The following is an 18,935-nucleotide window of genomic DNA, read 5'->3' on the forward strand; positions in this document are numbered from 1 at the left end:
TCTTGTGTATGAACTAGGTCTTACCACCTCCTGTACCAACTAAGCCTTGCTTTCTGTATTAAGTAGGTTTCACTATCGTTGTCAAGTAGCTCTCATGACATTTATCAACTTGTCTACTGACATGACATTTATCAACTCATCTACTGTACCAACCAAGCAGTCAAGCCCTGGTTGATGCAATTACACTGTCATTTTTTATACAACAGCTACAAGGCAGATAGATTGTGGAAGAATTTAGAATGCGGCTCTAAGGAGACAGCAAAAGAAAAGGATCTTGAAAAGGGAAGGGGGAGAGGTAATTACATATAAATGACAAAATTGGTGGGTGAACAGCAAATATGTTACATTGCCAAAACTAACCTATGAGCTTTGTATAAAGAAACATATATTTGTTGTTTTCAAGCTTTATCCATTCTGAAATAACACTTTCAGGTGGACCAAACAAGCCTTCTCTCACCCTTTTTACCCCAGATTAACCCTAGAAAATATTTTTCAGGCCTTGCTAAAACCAATTTATTGGTTGTCAGTGCCAAAATGCCCCTTTACAGTAGTGGTCAGAATGCCATCCTTACAGACAACAAAAAAATATCATTGTGGTCATGTGCATGACTCTGCCAAATGGTTTCTACCCTGGAACTATGCAGGCACCATTGATTAGGAGATCATTCAGCCACAGCTCAAGGGACCCCTGGCAATCATTGATGGAACCCTGGCTGATTTAAACTATATGCATGTCTAGGACAAACCACACTTTGCATGTTACCTCCTAGAGCAGTGGTCTCCAAACTATGGCCCTGGGGCTGGATGTGGCTCTTTCCTTGCCTTTATCTGGCCCTTGGGGCACTACTCCTCCCACTGATACGAGACACAATTCTGCTAACTGACACCAACACTAGGGCACCATTTCTACCACTGACACCAATAATGATGCACTATTACTCCCAATGACACCAACGGTAGGGCACTATTCTGCCTCCTAATACAAAGTGTGGCAATTTTTAATCCCACTGATGCAAAGAAAATTTCTGCTCCCGCTGGTTACAGTCCAGCCCCTCTAAAGTCTGAAGGACAATAAACTGGCCTTTTGTTTAGAAAGTTTGGAGACCCCTGTCCTGGAGCTTGAAAATCATGGCTGTCTTCCCAAGAGACTGATAGTTGGTAGGTATAATCAGTTTCATAATGTAGTCACTACAGTGATGTGGCACTGTTAAGTATCATTGTCTTTAAAACTGATATGTGATCCCTTCTCAGCCTTTTGGCTAAGATCAAGTTTAGTATCTGTTGTTATCAGTTTACTGATAGCTAAGGACATATATAAAATAGATTTTAGAACAGGGAGATGGAAGGAGAGCATGCTTTGTCCAGTCCAAATCATCCACTTGGTATTGTAGTACTTCCAGGACTGGTGCACCAAAAAAAAAAGAAAAATTGTATGTGAGATATAGGTGGATACTGGTCAGTAGAAACGCCAACTGGCTTAATTTATCCTTTTTTAATTTCCAGCATTACCATTTTTCATTTATTTTTCCAGCTTTGTCTTCTCCTGCCAGAGAGAGGGCATTGGTTTTGTCACTGAAGTCCTTGATTAATTAAAAATGCTGGGAAGTGATTCCATCTATCTGCGTCCAAATATCCAAAATATCAGTTTTGAGTTGACTGACCATTTGACGTTTGCTAACTATAATGTTTAAACCTATCGTAAATAATTTTAAATGTTGGTAATGATTTTATTTTCCTACTACGACATGTGGTTAATATCAGTTGCTATGAGACAGAGAAGTATTGATGAAACGTGTCAATACATTCCACGAGAGTGCTTGTAGTAGCATTTTCGCTCAAACAAGGATTGATTGTGCTTTATTTTTTATACGTTATTAACTTTTTCCATCCAGGGAACTGAAATAGTGTTTGGAGCCTGAAGTTGAATTGAGTTGATAAAACTTTTAATTGTTGCACTGTCAGATATTGGTTAAGCAAATGTATTATTAAAATGTTAGTGTTGGGAAATGATGTACTTATATGCGGTGTTCTGCCGTGCAGGAAAGGCACATGAGACTCATTGCCATAAAATTAAACTGAAACTCCAGAGAGCCTCTCACTGATTAGAATGCTCATCCCCCTCTTAAAGTGAAAGAAAAGCCTAAGGTTGGCCATACATTTTACAATGTTCTTGCAGTTTTCTGTCCAATTTCTGCCCACTTTCCTTTAGATTTACCTTCCATTATGTAGTGCAAGGGCCTACCTAATTGGATACAATTGAAAGTGTTGTTTAGGTTTGACCTCGTATTACATGGTTTTTGGTAAATCTAAAGCAAAAATCTTAGGAAAATTGTATAATGTATGGCCAGCCTAAGGCCCAGCCTAAGGCCCATACATCTGCCCAATTTCCTTTAGATTTACCTTCCACTATGTAGTGCAAGGACCTGCCTAATTGCAATACAATAGGTTTGACCTCATATTATATGGTTTTGGGTAAATCTAAAGCAAAACATCTCAGGAAAATTGTATAGTGTATGGCCAGCCTTAGGCTGGTCATACATTATACAATTTTCTTGAGAATTTTGTTTTAGATTTACCAAAAACCATATAATAGGAAGTCAAACCTAAACAATACTTTCAGTTGTATCCAATTAGGCAGGCCCTTGCACTACATAGTTGAAGGTAAATCTAAAGAAAATTTGGCAGAAATTGGACAGAAAATTGTATAGTGTATGGCCAGCCTTATTGTAACTATTCTTAAAACCTTTCCTTCCCCCCTCCTCCTACAAATTTTATCAATTCAATTCAACTCCAAAGCAGGCTTTCAACACTAATTCAGTTCCCTGGATGGAAAAAGTTAATAACGTATGAAAAATAAATCAATCCTTGTTTGAGCTAAAATGCTACTACAAGCACTCTCGTGGAATGTATTGACACGTTTCATCAATACTACTCTGTCTCATAGCAACTGATATTAACCACATGTCGTAGTAGGAAAATAAAATCATTACCAACATATAAAATTATTTGTGATAGGTTTAAACATTATAGTTAGCAAAGGACCTGCATCTCCTATATCAAAATCTGTGTACATACCTATATTTAATTGACTTTGTCTTAGTCATGTGATCCTGCAGCACCAGCTTTCCTGTTTTAGTGAGCAGCTGCTGCAGGGTAGAGGAGGGAACACTGATAACAGCTGAGCATGGGAGTCTTTGAGTGATGTCACGGGTCCTGGGATTAAAAAGTGCTCCCCTACACAGAGGAAGCCAAAGGTGCAGAACAAAAAGGTAAGTACTTTATTTGTACAGGGTAAGCAGGATAAGTAGGAGGAGAGAGGAACATTTTTAGGAATTGCTAGAGTTAGGCTTTACTAACACATTAAAGCTGAGAGTAATCTGCTAATATTTTGCATTCCCTGGTTTCTTCTTTGTCACCCTAAACAGGCTAATTTCTTTTTTTTTTTTTTTTTGTATAAAACCATTCAGTTTTCATTACATACCTTATTGTAGACCCACTAATATCATCACTGGGTCTCTCTGCTTCATCATTCAAGCCACTTTTGTTGAGCCCAGGTTGTCCTGGTCCAGCCGGTGCATTTAAAACTTACATTTAACCTCTTGTTGCCAGCAGTACACATATATGCGGTCACTCGGCTGGTAGACCTTAACACCAAATATATGCGGCCCTGTTAAAACAACTTACTGTGCTGACAGCGCACTTCTGTGCTGGGAGCATGCAGGTAGCCAGTGGGGATCGATAAGCTCCCGATGCATACTTGTGATTGTGAGCTTTCAAATCATATGACCACTGTGACAGCCAATCACACTGTGACAGCCAATCACAGTGGTCACATGACTCGAATGCCCACCTCCGGCTCACATCTTTTAGAACTCTTAAAGGGCCAGGAGACGGTCGGCGCTAAGGGGCTTAATGATGTATTGATCAATACAGAGCTGCATTCATTTATGTCTTTTTATCTAGCTGGAGTTCAGCTTAAAAACAAAAATCAAATAAACATTATACAAAACCATTATAGTTCTTTGAAATACATTTAATCTTTTTTCCGTGTCACAATACCTCTGTTTTTTATCTATAATCTCTTTGAGCACTCTTCACATGTGGCACCTGTCTCGGAAGAAGTACAAAGACGGCATATTCTTTTCCCCATCCTTCTTTTCCTCCCCACAGGACCTCCGATTCTCCGACCTGTCCAAGATCTTTTGAAAAGGTTCTTAAAATAAAACCATGGTATTAAGCTACTACTGAAGGAATTCAAAATAATCTGATCAATAAAGTGAGCAGCATTTTTTTTTTCTTTTCAAATGTCGAGAATCCCGAGTGACTTTCTTACCAGAGTTCTTTGAGAAGAGCACAAAAGGCAAAAGTTTGTATGTAATTACTGAAAATGAGGCTTCTTTGACTGTTTACACAATGTACGCCGTGCTCTGCAGGCCAGCATGATAGCCCTCCTGATATGACTACAAGGTATGTTTAATCGATTTTTGTCCTTTTGGGTAAAGCATCCAGCCTTGTATAATAGAATTTCACCAGCTGGGACCCAGGCACCACATGAGATTATTGTTGGATGTAAGTGTAGGTCTCTTTCAGTAAAATCCTCCTGTGATAGTCAGGCAGATCTTTGCTTTGTAGTTGAAAGGCATGGAATATCTGAACAACGTTCGTTGCTTCAGCTCAGCTGGATCTGAAGAGTTGATGGTTAGTTAGGCAACAGATAGAAAAAAACGTGGATTTTTACTTAAACGAGAACTTTAGAAAAATATATGCCTTGTGGATTACATTGCATGACATTGTACTAATGAGCTCTTTTTCGCTCAGCGGTATGTGGAGTATGCATGAAGATATTATTGCAAAGAGTGCTTATTTCCATCTCTTCTGGTAAAGCCTTTTGGATTACAGAGTTGTTGGAGAATTTATTGCCATTAGGAATGAGTTTGGGTTGGGTCTGAACCCATGTTTGGTCAAACCCTTCAGAAAGCTGTCAGTGCTCGCCCAATCATCTTCTGCACATACATAAAGGGACAGGGATGCTCATGACATCATTGACCCAAGATGGCCACATGTTCATATCGGGTCAATGTCATTGATCCACATGGCCATTCTTGGTCAATGTCATTGACCTAATATGGTCATGTTAACATATTAGCTCAATGATGTCATACAGCCATGCTAGCAGGAGAGTTGGATGGAAGATGGATTACTGAGAGGTGTTGCTGTGTGGCCAGGGAGGGAGCCCCAGAGATGGGGGGTGTTCTGCTTCCAGGCTGAAAGCTGGAAGCTGAGGAGAAGCTGAAAGAGGGAGCTCCACTGCCCTGCAGTCCAACGGTGAAGGACAGCCTGCAAAGCTTGGAGAGGAACCAGCCCAGCTAGAAGGCCTGAAAGCAGTTCTATCCACAGATGCAGGACAAGGACAGTGTGAGAACCTCTACACCCCAGGGCCTAGATGGGAGAGGTCTGCTGGATGCAAGGTCTGGCAAGTCTTCAGGGGATAGTTCAAAGCTTTCCAAATCTCTTGTCCTGGGATCAGATACCACAGTCAAGTGGACTGGTATTTTGTGCACCGAGGGGACCAAGAGCTCCTACACATTGTCCCATTTCTAGAAATCCACTCAGGGGACACTAGGCTCCTACTAAGGACTATAATGGTTCTGGCAGGGATGCAGTTAAGTGTCTGTTGTTTTTTTTTACTAAGTGTGCTAGAGCAGGAAACCTCCTCATTCTTTTATTTCTTCAATCAAATTGGGCAGGCTATACCCCTAATGAGTAAAGTTGCAGGGCCTGCATCCCTTTAGATGTGATTATAGCAGTATTAAACCCAAAACCAGAAATGCAATATATTGCAGCTTACCCGATCATTAGATGTGATGGCTGCATCATTTTGTTCTTTATTTTGTTCCATCTCTTTTTCACCTGGTGACCTGGCCAGTAACACACCTCCTGTATTAGTGTGCCCCCACTCTGGATGAACGAGCACAGCAGGCACAGCAAACAGCAGCATTGTTGGTCTGGGGGGAGGAGAATGTTAAATGTATTAGCAGATTTAAATACACTAACAATCTGAAGCCAGACTCCAGCTCACACTTAATAATCAGTTTTGTTTGCTTTTGGGATAAAGGTTTTACTTGAATAAATAAAAGCTGAATATTGTAAGCACCCCTGACAATGTAAAATGGTTTGTCTCATCCATATAACCAGATTGAGCTTGAGCTTCTGAAAACAACAGATCCTCAGGAGAAAATCAGAAGAGGAAAGAAAACCTAAAAAGAAAATGAATGCAGCCATCACATCTAAGAATTGGTAAGCTGCAATATAATACATTTTTGCTTTTGGGCTTAATACTGCTTTAACCCTTTGAGAGTATCTCACCAAAAATGAATTTTTTGCTGCAGGTGATGCTAAAATCTGACTTGTACCTTAATACAGGGTTCTGGGAAAATCAGTAAGCCAATCACACAAACCAGGAAATTACATTTCTGGGGGTGTGACTCCAGGTTGCCATATTGTGTTGGAATTTACAGAAAACTACAGCACTGCAGATTGAAAAGGAAAAGTACATTTTATTAACATTCACATACAATATGGCTTGTGTAGTATTTGTATATGCCACATTCAGTTTTTTTCTTTTTTTTTTTGTTTGTGGGGTGGTGGAGTGCTTTTGGTTTGGGGTGTTGGTGGGATTATAGTGATTTTTTATATCTTTTTTTAATTATTTGCTCATTTTTGGCCACTAAAGAGTTTCCCTTTAAATTAATGCTCAACGTCTCCTCTCTTCCCCTGTCTGACATCATTTAACATATTTATTACATTAGCTGAAGAAGAGAAAAATGTCACCTAGGACACATTTCCACATTTTCAGCTGAGATTTGGGCCGACGTTTTCTGTAGAACAAGGTAATAGACACTTCTGGCAAATACAATATATTAGAAAATTTCCTAGCTTGCTTCAAACTGATTGATGAATGCAGAAGTGACAGCGCCTTTAATAAGTACACCTTGCATTCAGATGCGTACACCTATTGGTGTCATTGGGAGAAATTGTGCCCCATCATTGATATCATTGGGAGGAGTTGTACCCCTTCCTTGGTGTCAGTGGAGGGAATTGTGCCCCATTGTTGGTATCATTGAATGAAATTGTGCCCCAAGGGCTGGATAAAGACAAGCAAAGGGCTGCATCCGGCACCTAGGCCACGGTTTGGAGACCACTGGTCTATAGAATTGTATGCTCACAGCTGCTTTAAAGGAGAAGCAACATTGCCACCCTTGGACAGGACTACGGGACCCCTGTGCCTATCATTTTCTTCATTACAAATAAGGAAGCAGTTTTGTAGTCCACAGAAATAGCTAGGAACAATGTAACTGATAAAAGTGTAGCACAGAAAGTTATCAGCTTACAATATTTCTGATGATCTCTGTGATTGGTCATAGTAATCACATGGTACACTTAATAATCAGTTTTTTTTGCTTTTGGGATAAAGGTTTTACTTGAATAAATAAAAGCTGATTATTGTAAGCACCCCTGACAATGTAAAATGGTTTGTCTCATCCATATAACCAGATTAAGCTTGAGCTTCTGAAAACAACAGATCCTCAGGAGAAAATCAGAAGAAGAAAGAAAACCTAAAAAGAAAATAAATGCAGCCATCACATCTAAGAATTGGTAAGCTGCAATATAATACATTTTTGCTTTTGGGTTTAATACTGCTTTAACCCTTTGGGAGTATCTCACCAAAAATGAATTTTTTGCTGCAGATGATGCTAAAATCTGATTTGTACCTTAATACAGGGTTCTGGGAAAATCAGTAAGCTAAGCACACAAACCAGGAAATTACATTTCTGGGGGTGTGACTCCAGGTTGCCATATTGTGTTGGAATTTACAGAAAACTACAGCACTGCAGATTGAAAAGGAAAAGTACATTTTATTAACATTCACATACAATATGGCTTGTGTAGTATTTGTATATGCCACATTCAGTTTTTTTCTTTTTTTTTTTTGTTTGTGGGGTGGTGGAGTGCTTTTGGTTTGGGGTGTTGGTGGGATTATAGTGATTTTTTATATCTTTTTTTTATTATTTGCTCATTTTTGGCCACTAAAGAGTTGCCCTTTAAATGAATGCTCAACCTCTCCTCTCTTCCCCTGTCTGACATCATTTAACATATTTATTACATTAGCTGAAGAAGAGAAAAATGTCACCTAGGACACATTTCCACATTTTCAGCTGAGATTTGGGCCGACGTTTTCTGTAGAACAAGGTAATAGACATTTCTGGCAAATACAATATATTAGAAAATTTCCTAGCTTGCTTCAAACTGATTGATGAATGCAGAAGTGACAGCGCCTTTAATAAGTACACCTTGCATTCAGATGCGTACACCTATGCATAATTCGGTGTTCCGAAAAAAACTTGCGGATTGTCTAGCGTTATTGCAATTTTCTACTTTGCCAGCGGAAAATCTAAACTGATTAGGATCCCACTCGCAGTAAGATTTACTGGTGAAAAATGAATGTCAGTGCTATGAAATGTTTTGAAAGATTTCATTTCCAAACAATTGAGGAATCTATCACATTTTCACAAAGCAGCGCAATATAGAAGACATTAATGTTTCAATCAGTCTTTTCACAGGGAAAAAAAAAAAAAATAATGGCACGTTCTCGTCAGACAAGATGCCGAGACCGACAGAAGGTAAAAACATGAAATGCTAGCTGGCCCGCTTCCATCTATCATCCAATTTATTACGTTTATTTGGCTACTGTAAGGTCAGATGATAAAAAGCACAAATGAAAAAAAAAATACTGGAAATGCTAAAAAAAAGGAAATAAAGGGAAATAAATGAAAGACATAAAAAAAGTGAAAAAGGACAAAAGAAAAGAGAAAAATCTGCCTCTCTCTCCAGTTAAATTATATGTGTCTGCCTTGCAGCTTTAGCACGGCAGCATAAATAAGAGGCGTTAATTTTGCATTGCCTTCCTGAGCTGGAGGGTTATCACTGTATAACTTACAGAGACAGCCAGGGAGATATCTTGGGAACAAGGTGTATTGCATTGATTACTTGGTGATGTATAATCTATATAATCTGCACAATTATATTGCCATGTGAGCCTTCCCTTGGCATTTTAAAGCAAAGCAGTTTTGTTAAATGGGGTTTGAGCACTCTGGTGCATCTTGGGACTGACAATGGAATACTTATAATTGTATAGAAACCCGAGAACTAAAATGTAACATATCACATCTTACCAGTCCTTAGATGTAGTCGCTGCATTTGCTTTTTTTTTGTACATTTTTTCCTTTTATTTTTACCTGGTCATCCTGCTTAGCAGGAAACACTTCCCCATGGGGCTGTTACCGTAAATAATTTTTTCCTATATGTGTGGTCACCTATATGTATTTTATAAATCATAGTCTCTATCATTTTCATGTACTTCTTCCATCTGAAGTACCTGGTTGTTCCCGCCAGTCACCATTTTTTCTTGTTGTAAACTGACCACACAAAGCAGAGAAGCTTGTCTGTGTTAGTGTGGTCAGTTTTTATCCTTTGGCTGGCCATTCAGAGGTACAGGTGCAGACACACAGCATGCCTGTATTGGGTAGTTTGTTCAGCCACCATACCCCCTGACAAATCGCAACCTGCTTCTGGCACACAACTCCTCCCAATCACAGCCTGCCTTTGGCATATACCCCCTTCCAATCGCAGCCTGCCCCTGGCTCATACCCCCTCCCAGTCACAGCCTCCCAATCACAGCCAGGCACATTTGTGTGTCTGCACAGTGTCCTGTAACCCCGCCTTCCCCCATTATCAGGAAGAGGTGCATAAAAAAAGCAATTATGGTGCCTGCATAGTTATAACTGTATTAGGCAGTGTCTATAGCAGGGGTCTCCAAAATTTCTAAACAAAGGGCCAGTTTAGACTTCAGAATTTAGGGGGGCCAGACTGTGGCCATCAGGAGCAGAAAATGTCCCAACATCAGTTAGAAAAAAGAATGCCCCATCTTTGGTGTCAGTGGGAGGAATTGTGCCTCATCTTTGGTGTCATTGGGCCAAATTGGTGTCGTTGGGAGAAATTGTGCCCCATCATTGATATCATTGGGAGGAGTTGTACCCCTTCCTTGGTATCAGTGGAGGGAATTGTGCCCCATTGTTGGTATCATTGAATGAAATTGTGCCCCAAGGGCTGGATAAAGACAAGCAGAGGGCTGCATCCGGCACCTAGGCCGCAGTTTGGAGACCACTGGTCTATAGCATTGTATGCTCACAGCTGCTTTATGGGAGAAGCACCATTGTCACCCTTGGACAGGACCAGGGGACCCCTGTGCCTATCATTTTCTCCATTACAAATAAGGAAGTGGTTTTGTAGTCCACAGAGATAGCTAGGAACAATGTAACTGATAAGAGTGTAGCACAGAAAGGTATCAGCTTACAATATTTCTGATGATCTTTGTGATTGGTCATAGTAATCACATGGTACAGACAGGGCCAATCACAGCCCATCTATACAATATGATTAGCTATGGCCAATCACAGCTAACAACAATAATACATTCTGAATTAATCTATTTCATTCAGTAGAAATGATTGACTATACCAGAGAAATTCACTGATATAAGCAATCATAGTGTGTTAAAAAAAAAATCCTGATCACTTCCCCAGAGTAGTTCATGGCAACACAGTATTGCTCTGGCCACAGTATCTTAAAAAAAGAAAGTAAGAAAAGAGAATATATTTAAAATATACAGTACACATAACATGGAAATGCAATTATTTTAGTAAATATAAACTGCTAAATACCTTTTCTCATCAGCAGCATATAGCAGTCTTGTGACTTCTAGCAGTGTCCAGCACAGCACTGGTTAAAACTTGTAGGAGGAGTTTTACCTCTCCTCTAGGAGGATGCAGGACCCCTGACCTCTGTCTGGACAGTGCTGATTGGCCCTGTGCTGATCACGTGCACTCTCCCAAGAATCAAAAACCTCTCTAGCAATACACACCAAACTGAGCTTGTGCAGAGTGACTCCAAACCTCTGCTGTATCAGACGATATTTAGGGGACAATGGAAGAAGGGGAGGATCAGAGAAGACAGGATCAACCATCCTTTTTACACAATGTGGAGGATTAACCCCTTAGGTTCCACAGTGAGTATAAGAAGCATGCTTTACTGCATATATAGACTGATTTTACTGCTGTGGGTTTAGTAACACTTTAAACACCATTTTGTGTTCTGTGCGGGTTACTTAGATATTGATAACTGGAGTGTTGGTTAATCAGTATCGTTGGCAAATCATCTTTAATGCCGTAGTCATGACCTTTCTGTTTGGCTGTAGTAGGAGCATCAACTCATCACGGGGGAAACATTAAAGTGAATGGTTCTCCGCACTCTCTACAACCCTACTGAATATGTTGGTGCTATAAACAGAAATGATAAGGCAAAAATTCAGTGCCTTCAAACCAAGCAATCTAGAGGTTCTGGAATCTGCAGAAGAGTGTGGGAGTGTGATCAATATTGGCCTAGCAGAGATCCTGAGATACTGGGAGCTGTTAAGCCTTAATCAACTAAGCTTTAAAGGGAAACTGTAGTCATTCCAATGTTTTATAGAGAAGTAATAGAAAGTGACAGGGCTTGACCTCCCTTTGTAGGAGAAAGGTTCAATACTAATCTTAGAAAGTAATTTTTTACTGAAAGAGTAGTCAATGCTTGGAATAGACTTCCAGCAGAGGTAGTGAGTCAGTCAACAGTATATGAAATTAGATATGCTTGGGACATACACAAAGCTACAGTGGCATCCCTAGGGGGGTGCGGGCCGCACCGGGTGACACCACCACATGGGGATGCAGGAGCAGGATGCCAGCAGAGCTTCTGGGCCCTGTGAAGGTCCTGGCCAGTTATTGGGGTGATCCGAGATTCCCGGCACGGTGACAGTTGCCCCCGGTGTAACGGTAAAATGAGTATCCCGGACCCGTGAAGATATGTATCCCCTGAAGCAACTGCGCATGTGCCGGTTTCAGGCCGAAGCTGCCACAGTCAACCCCTTACAGGCTGCAAACCGCTGAAGCTGATCCCACGGACCACTATGGGTTCCAAGATCAGTTAACCCCGTATAGGTTCAACCTATACGGGGTTAACTGATCTTGCAACCCATAGTGATCCACGTGATCAGCTTCAGTGGTTTGCAAGCTGTAAGGGGTTAATTGTGGCAGCTCTGTGCTAAAGTTGGAGATCGGCTTCTTCGGCCTAAAACCGGCACATGTGCAGTTGCTTCAGGGGATACATATCTTCATGGGTCCGGGACAGGGGCAGACTGACAACTCATGGGGCCCCCAGGCAATAGGGGATCATGGGGCCCCTGTGTCCTTGCCCAAACTCAAAAAAGCCTATGAAAAAGGTACCAGGAGCATCTCACGGGGCCCCCTACTGACCGAGTTTCCAAATGGTCAGTCCGCCCCTGGTCCGGGATACTCATTTTACCGCTATACCAGGGGCACCACTCCTTCCTCTCTGGAGGGTTGACACCATGTGTTACCGCACCAGGTGAAAAAGAAAAGAAGCTCCTCTAAGTGCAGTATGAACAACATTTAGTATCAAATGTAGAACAACTCACATATATTCATAATAAAACAGGCTAATAAGGTGCAGTCTCATAGGAGTAGAAGAATGACTGTGACATCTGTGTCTGCGCTCAGGGAATAGTGGCAACTGGAATCTCCTAAATATGGCATCTGGAACGTACGTTGAGGCGCAACGTCGGCGTGATGACGTCAAGCACACGCATGCATGAATCCTGTAATAGGTTAACTTAGTCTCATAGTGCCTTAGCTGAGATCAAACAGCTTGCCATATCTTGTGTCCATCCTGCTTGGAATTTGTTAAGGCACCAGGTGACACCAACCCTAGGGACGCCTCTGCAAAGCTATACTCAAACAAAAGGGTAAAAAACAGGGGGGCAGGCTTAATGGACCACTTGGTCTTTTTCTGCCGTCAATCTACTAAATTAAATGCCAAAGTATTGGTCGTGTGTGCAGGAGACACAAAAGAAATGAAAATAATGGACACACCACTCAAAATGTAAGCTATCCCACCCTTATATTTAGGATTGAGAAGGTATAATGGTATTGATTATACTTTTATTTAAAGCAAATAAGCCAACACATTTTGAGAATCTGCTTCCCCTTCCTCAGAGCTGGAATAGAAACATAGAAATACAGAGCCGGTTTACAACATACATATGTATATATATATATATATATATATATATATACATAGGCAGTTGCTGCAGCACACCAACTTGGAACAAATCTAGATCTAATGCCAAACAAAAAGGTTAAAGAAAAAACACAAAATAGAAACCAAAAAAAAGAAAAGAAAAGATTGGGTAGACTTGATGGACTCATTTTTTTTTATTCTATTAAAAAAAAAAAAAAATTCCCCACCACACTCTCCCGCTATTCAGCACAAAAGCCTAATTAACCAATTTTAATCGTATATATAATAGTAAAAGTTTGCATCTTTTTGCAAATACATGTAAAGCCACGCTGCCATGTCCAAGCACCTCTAAGGCTTCTTTTTTTATTTGGATCTTATGGAGCAATGCTGACTTGTTTGACAGGTTTCTCTGGGCCTATTTGCAAATGCAATATGTTTAATTGTGCTATTTAGAAACAAATTTTTAGACCCCCTCTCCCCCCACATGTAGATGTGAATACAAACAAAACTATGGAGAAGCAAGCCATTCTTTCTTAACCACTTCCAGTCCGGACACTTTCACCCCCTTCCTGTCCAGGCCAATTTTCAGCTTTCACTACTATCACACTTTGAATGACAATTGCGCGGTCATGCAACACTGTACCCATATGAATTATTTAGCATTTTTTTTAAACAGATAAAGCTTTATTTTGGTGGGATTTATTCACCTCTGGGATTTTTATTTTTTTTTGCTATGTAATGAAATGAATGTCCAAAAATTTTGAAAAAAAAGTGTTTTTCTTATAAAATTTTGCAAATAAATAATATTTCATTATAAATCTTGTCCAAAACTTATTCCGTTATCTTTTTAGTAAAAAAAAAAAAATTAGTTTATAACCAAAAATTATAATTTTTAAACTTTTTTTTACATTTTTATTTTTTTTTATATTATTGTTTATGTTTTTCTTTTTTTTACATACTGTCACCCTAGCAGTACAGTGTCACCATGGTGACACTGTACTACTTGTGGGGGGTGATGAAGATTTTATTATTTTTTTTTACACTGATTGCTTTTACACCCATAAAGGCTGTAAAGGCAATCATTTCTCCTTCTCTCTGGCTGCATTCTTGCAGCCATTGAGAACTACTGTGTGAGCTGTGATTGGTCACAGCTTGTCACATGGTACAAGGGTGTTGTGAATAGCCTTGTACCATGTAACCTCTGTGATCATTCACAGATTTCACACGTAGTAAGCAATGATGTCAGAAGTGACTTCTTGCTTATTACTCTGCATGTGATCACTGATTGTCCACTAACACAGAGGTCCCGTACAATGATCTGGAGGACACAGGGAGCATGCACAAACAGGGGGCGGGGAGGCCATTTATAAATGGCCACCCGACCCTGCACTGCCATCGTCCGGCCATTTATATACAACGGCCGGACCAGAGGTGGTTAAAACACATCTGAGCATAAAAAAAAATAATACATCTAGCAGAGAAATTATAGTGGCACATTTACAACAAATGTGGTAATGCTAGGTTCATACAGTTTTTTTAATTATTATTATTATTTTATTACTATACAGGATTTATATAGCGGCAGCAGTTTGCACAGCGCTTTACAATAAAAGGGGGACAGTACAATTACAATACAGTTCAATAGGAGGGCCCTGTTCATGGAGCTTACAATCTAAAGTATTTGTTAAAATAATTTGTTTATTACAAATGGATAAAAAACATACATATTGCTATAGCTACATGTTTCAGACAAATTTTTCACATTTTTTCTTGTTAGAAGATAGAAAGATCCACATGAGCAACTCAATGCGTTTCAAACACCTTTATCTTTTCAGGAGTGCATGTGGACAAAATCATCACAGTCAACTTTTTTTTTATATCAACTTTTTTGAGCATTTTTGCAAGTGTGTATACAGACGTTTTTAGAAGAGTATTACATGCATTTTATATGTATATTCAAGCTTCAAGCTTTTCACTTTAGCCAATGGAATCACTAGGGGGAGGAGATCAGTTAATATAGGCTAAAAGATGCCTGAAAATCAACTGTTTTCAGGCGTTTCCATTGAAGTCTATGGGGCCCAAAACACTAAATTCTTCCTGAAAAGTAGATCATGTACTTTTTTTGAGTGACAAGTGTTCAGCTACAAGCAACAGGGTGCTCAGATGTGAACAAGGGCTATTGAATACAATAGGTTTTTGCTTGTTCAGTGTTTTTGAGCTTTGAGCCTTGAGGTGTGAAAGGGCCTGAAAAATTGTACTCTATATGAACCATTGTCTCTTTATCATTAAGTACAGTATTCTAAGATCCATAACTATTCATTTGATTGTGTAGGGTCCAACAGGGTGATTTCATTCATATGCTCTGGCATATGGTTATATGTAACTTGGTTGCCCCAAGTTACATAGATATTGGAGTGAGGTTCTCCAACTTATTTCTCTAGTATCGCAATATACTGTTCCCCAGGATCCCTTGCATTGTCTGTTGGGGGCACTTGACCAAGAACTGCTCCAACCAGGAGGGTATATTATGATTATGTGGGAACTCGCTTCAACGTGGTAGAGCTTCTTCAAAGCACACAGCAACTCGCTTCTTTTAAGGGTTTTTTTGCCCACTTTTATTTACAAGAAAGTTCAAGAAACACAAATGCTTCCCACGCAGGGGTATCCAACATCAAGCAAATCAATAGTATTCAGCCTCCTGGCTTGCACGCAGTTTTAAGTCTGCCTCCTGCAGACTCTTCCCAAAATATGGCACCAGCACACAGCTAGTCTGGCTTCCACCTGACTCCAAGGCAGATACCTCCTGTCTGCCGGGGTGGAGCCCTCCTGACTCCGTTTGCCGGGGTGGAGCCCAGAACCATGGCCTGGCCTCCCCTAAAAGGCCTGCACACACCTGTGCAATCAGCACGCTGGCTGCTCCCAAAATATGGGCCCAGGATTGGAGATTTCATCCCTCCCAAATCTCTAAGAAATCTCCAGGCTACAGGTCCCAAAACAGGCTTTATCAACCAAAGAGGAAACTGATAAACCAGTTTCCTCTGCATTAGGAGATCTGCCTGGAGCCCCTCATCCTCTATGGTTGAGAATCCTGGGTCTCCATCGTGCTTTCCACCGTGGCAGGATACCGCACTGCCACAATATCTAGACTTTTATATCTGGCTAGGAAGTTGAAAGCAAGGTACTGGTTATCATCAGCTCCTCCGACTGGTAAGCAATGGATATATTATGGTAATTCTTTACTCCCATGGGAGAAACTCACATACCAACATCACATGCTTATCGGAAGTTCCAGCAGGTATGGCAGGGTTGGCTGGATACACCTGGGCTCGCCCCTCCTCACTTCATAGTGGACCGACTTCTGCAGGTGTGACATTTTATATCAGGTGTATGGCTCCACTCCTCCCCTTGGGGGAGTTCATGTGTATCTTCCATTCTTTCTGATGAGACGTCTCAGGTGAACCAGAGGTTGTTGTTGATGTGGCTTTTTTTATTGTTTGAAGACATGTTTTGGGCTTTGTTCCTTTCCCCCATTTCTGTTTACATCTGGTCGGGAAGGCATAAGATGTAAAAAGAAAAAAGCAAGCTATTCTCAAGAAAGTTTTGGATCCTTGTGGTCTCTGTTTTGTTTGATTACCATTTCTGTTATTCTGTTTATTACGGGATCTGCGTATTCACGTTGTTCTATTTATGCATAATCCTGCTGATGCAGTAATGTCATTGCGGATTCTGTAAGTACTGTTCCATTTTCTCTATTATCTTGACAATAAAAGTTGTTTGGATTAAAAAAAAAAGATCCATAACTATCCAAACGTTAACACAAGGGACGCCAAAAAAAAAACACCATATAAGTTTAAAGTCCCAGTGGGGGATGCCAAATATAAATAAGGAGGACTTGTGTCAATATGTAAGTGTATTCAAACGAGTATAAATCAAGCCCATAGGGTATTCAGTCACAGAGAACCTACATCCTGCACAACCAACAAGCCGCAAAACGATGACGAATTTTTTGTATAGTTTATGTAATGTAGGATTGGGGCATATTCTCCCTTCATTTGGTAAATGGCATATCTGACTTATAAATCTGACGCCTGAGTACTTTCTCATTTTTAATTCCTTGATGTTCAAAATTTTGTTGATGTCATTTTATTTTTACTGGCTTAATGTATGCTAGGGAGAGTGCTGTGGTTACCACAGACTGTTTGTATTCAGGCATTCACTACAAGTCTCACCCACAAGCTAGCATGGAGCTACACATACAGCTCTGGCCAAAAGTTTTGAGAATGACATAAATATTAATTTACCTGCAAGGAAACATGTGTGGTCATCGTTGCTTTGCACAAAAAGGGATTCACAGGCAAGGATATTGCTGCTACTAAGATTGACCCTACATCAATCATTTATTAGATCATCAAGAACTTCAAGGAGAGAGGTTCAATTGTTGTGAAGAAGACTTCAGGGCGCAGAAGAAATGCCAGCAAGTGCCAGGAAATTGATTCAGCTGTGGGATCGGGGCACCACTAGTGTAGAGCTTGCTCAGGAATGGCAGCAGGCAGGTGCAGGGGCGGACTGAGAACTCATGGGGCCCCTGGGCAATAGGGGATCATGGGGCCCCTGTGTCCTTGCCAAAACTCAAAAAAGCCTATGAAAAAGGTACCAGGGGCATCTCATGGGGCCCCCTACTGACCTCGGGCCCTCGGACAGTGCCCGAGTTTCCAAATGGTCAGTCCGCCACTGGGCAGGTGTGACTGCATCAGCACGCACTTTTGGAGGATGGCCTGGTGTTAAGAATGGCAGCAAAGAAGCCACTTCTCTCAAGGAAAAATATCAGAGACAGATTGATATTCTGCAAAAGGTACAGGGATTGGACTGCTGAGGACTGGAGTAAAGTCATTTTCTCTGATGAATCCCCTTTCAGATTGTTTGGGGCATCCAGAAAACACCTTGTCTGGAAAAGAAAAGGTGAACGCTACCATCTGTCCTGTGTCATGCCAACAGTAAAGCATCCTGAGATCATTCATGTGTGGGGTTGTTTCTCATCCAAGAGAGTGGGCTCACTCACAATTTTGCCTAAGAACACAGCCATGAATAAAGGATGGAACAAAAACATCCTCCGAAAGCAACTTCTCCCAACCATCTAAGAACAGTTTTGGTGACGGACAATGCCTTTTCCAGCATGATGAAGCACCTTGCCATAAGGCAAAAGTGATCAGCTGACCGCTAGCTCCCTCCCCCTGCTCCATCGGCCATATTGGAGGGACTGAGCAACCGTGCCACGCCGTGGAGCAGGGTAGGCTCCAGGCGGGAGGCAGCTGAGCCACCGCATCTGCGTTGCATTGCGCCCCAGCCCCACATCATCTTCATGTACATGCGGCCCCGGCCCAACGAACACATGACTGGTGCACCCTATGGCCAGTCTGGGCCTGCCCAACCATCACAATTTAAACATTCCCACAGACACACTCCAAAATCTTTTGGAAATTCTTGCGAGAAGAGTGTAGGCTTTTATAGCAACTAAAGGGCGACCACTTCCAAATTAATGTCCAACAAGCTCAAACAGATATCAGGTCATAGATGTGTGGCCATATAGTGTGCTCAATAATGACAAAAAATAGTAACTAAGACGATGTAAAGGTATCTTTGCTCAGAAGAACTGACTCTAGGCTACCTCTGGCAATTGGATATACGCTGGTGATGAACTGATAGTGATATACACTGGGCTGAATATTCTTGCAGCCTCAACCAAT

The 18,935-nt window shown here is 40.9% G+C and overlaps 1 protein-coding gene and 1 pseudogene across 1 annotated transcript in view; both read left to right on the forward strand.

The window, feature by feature from the left end:
* The window catches only part of LOC149450235 (uncharacterized), a gene marked incomplete at its 3' end in the record, with an annotated part of 53,955 nt that overhangs the window by 10,944 nt on the left and 24,076 nt on the right, over positions 1-18,935 (forward strand). The window lies entirely within an intron of this gene.
* LOC149450236 (U2 spliceosomal RNA) lies at positions 1,240-1,416 on the forward strand (annotated as a pseudogene).

This window comes from Staurois parvus, unplaced genomic scaffold, assembly GCF_062004578.1.
Source record: "Staurois parvus isolate SC_StPar_1 unplaced genomic scaffold, SC_StPar_1.0 ptg000578l, whole genome shotgun sequence".
Lineage (NCBI taxonomy): Eukaryota > Metazoa > Chordata > Amphibia > Anura > Ranidae > Staurois > Staurois parvus.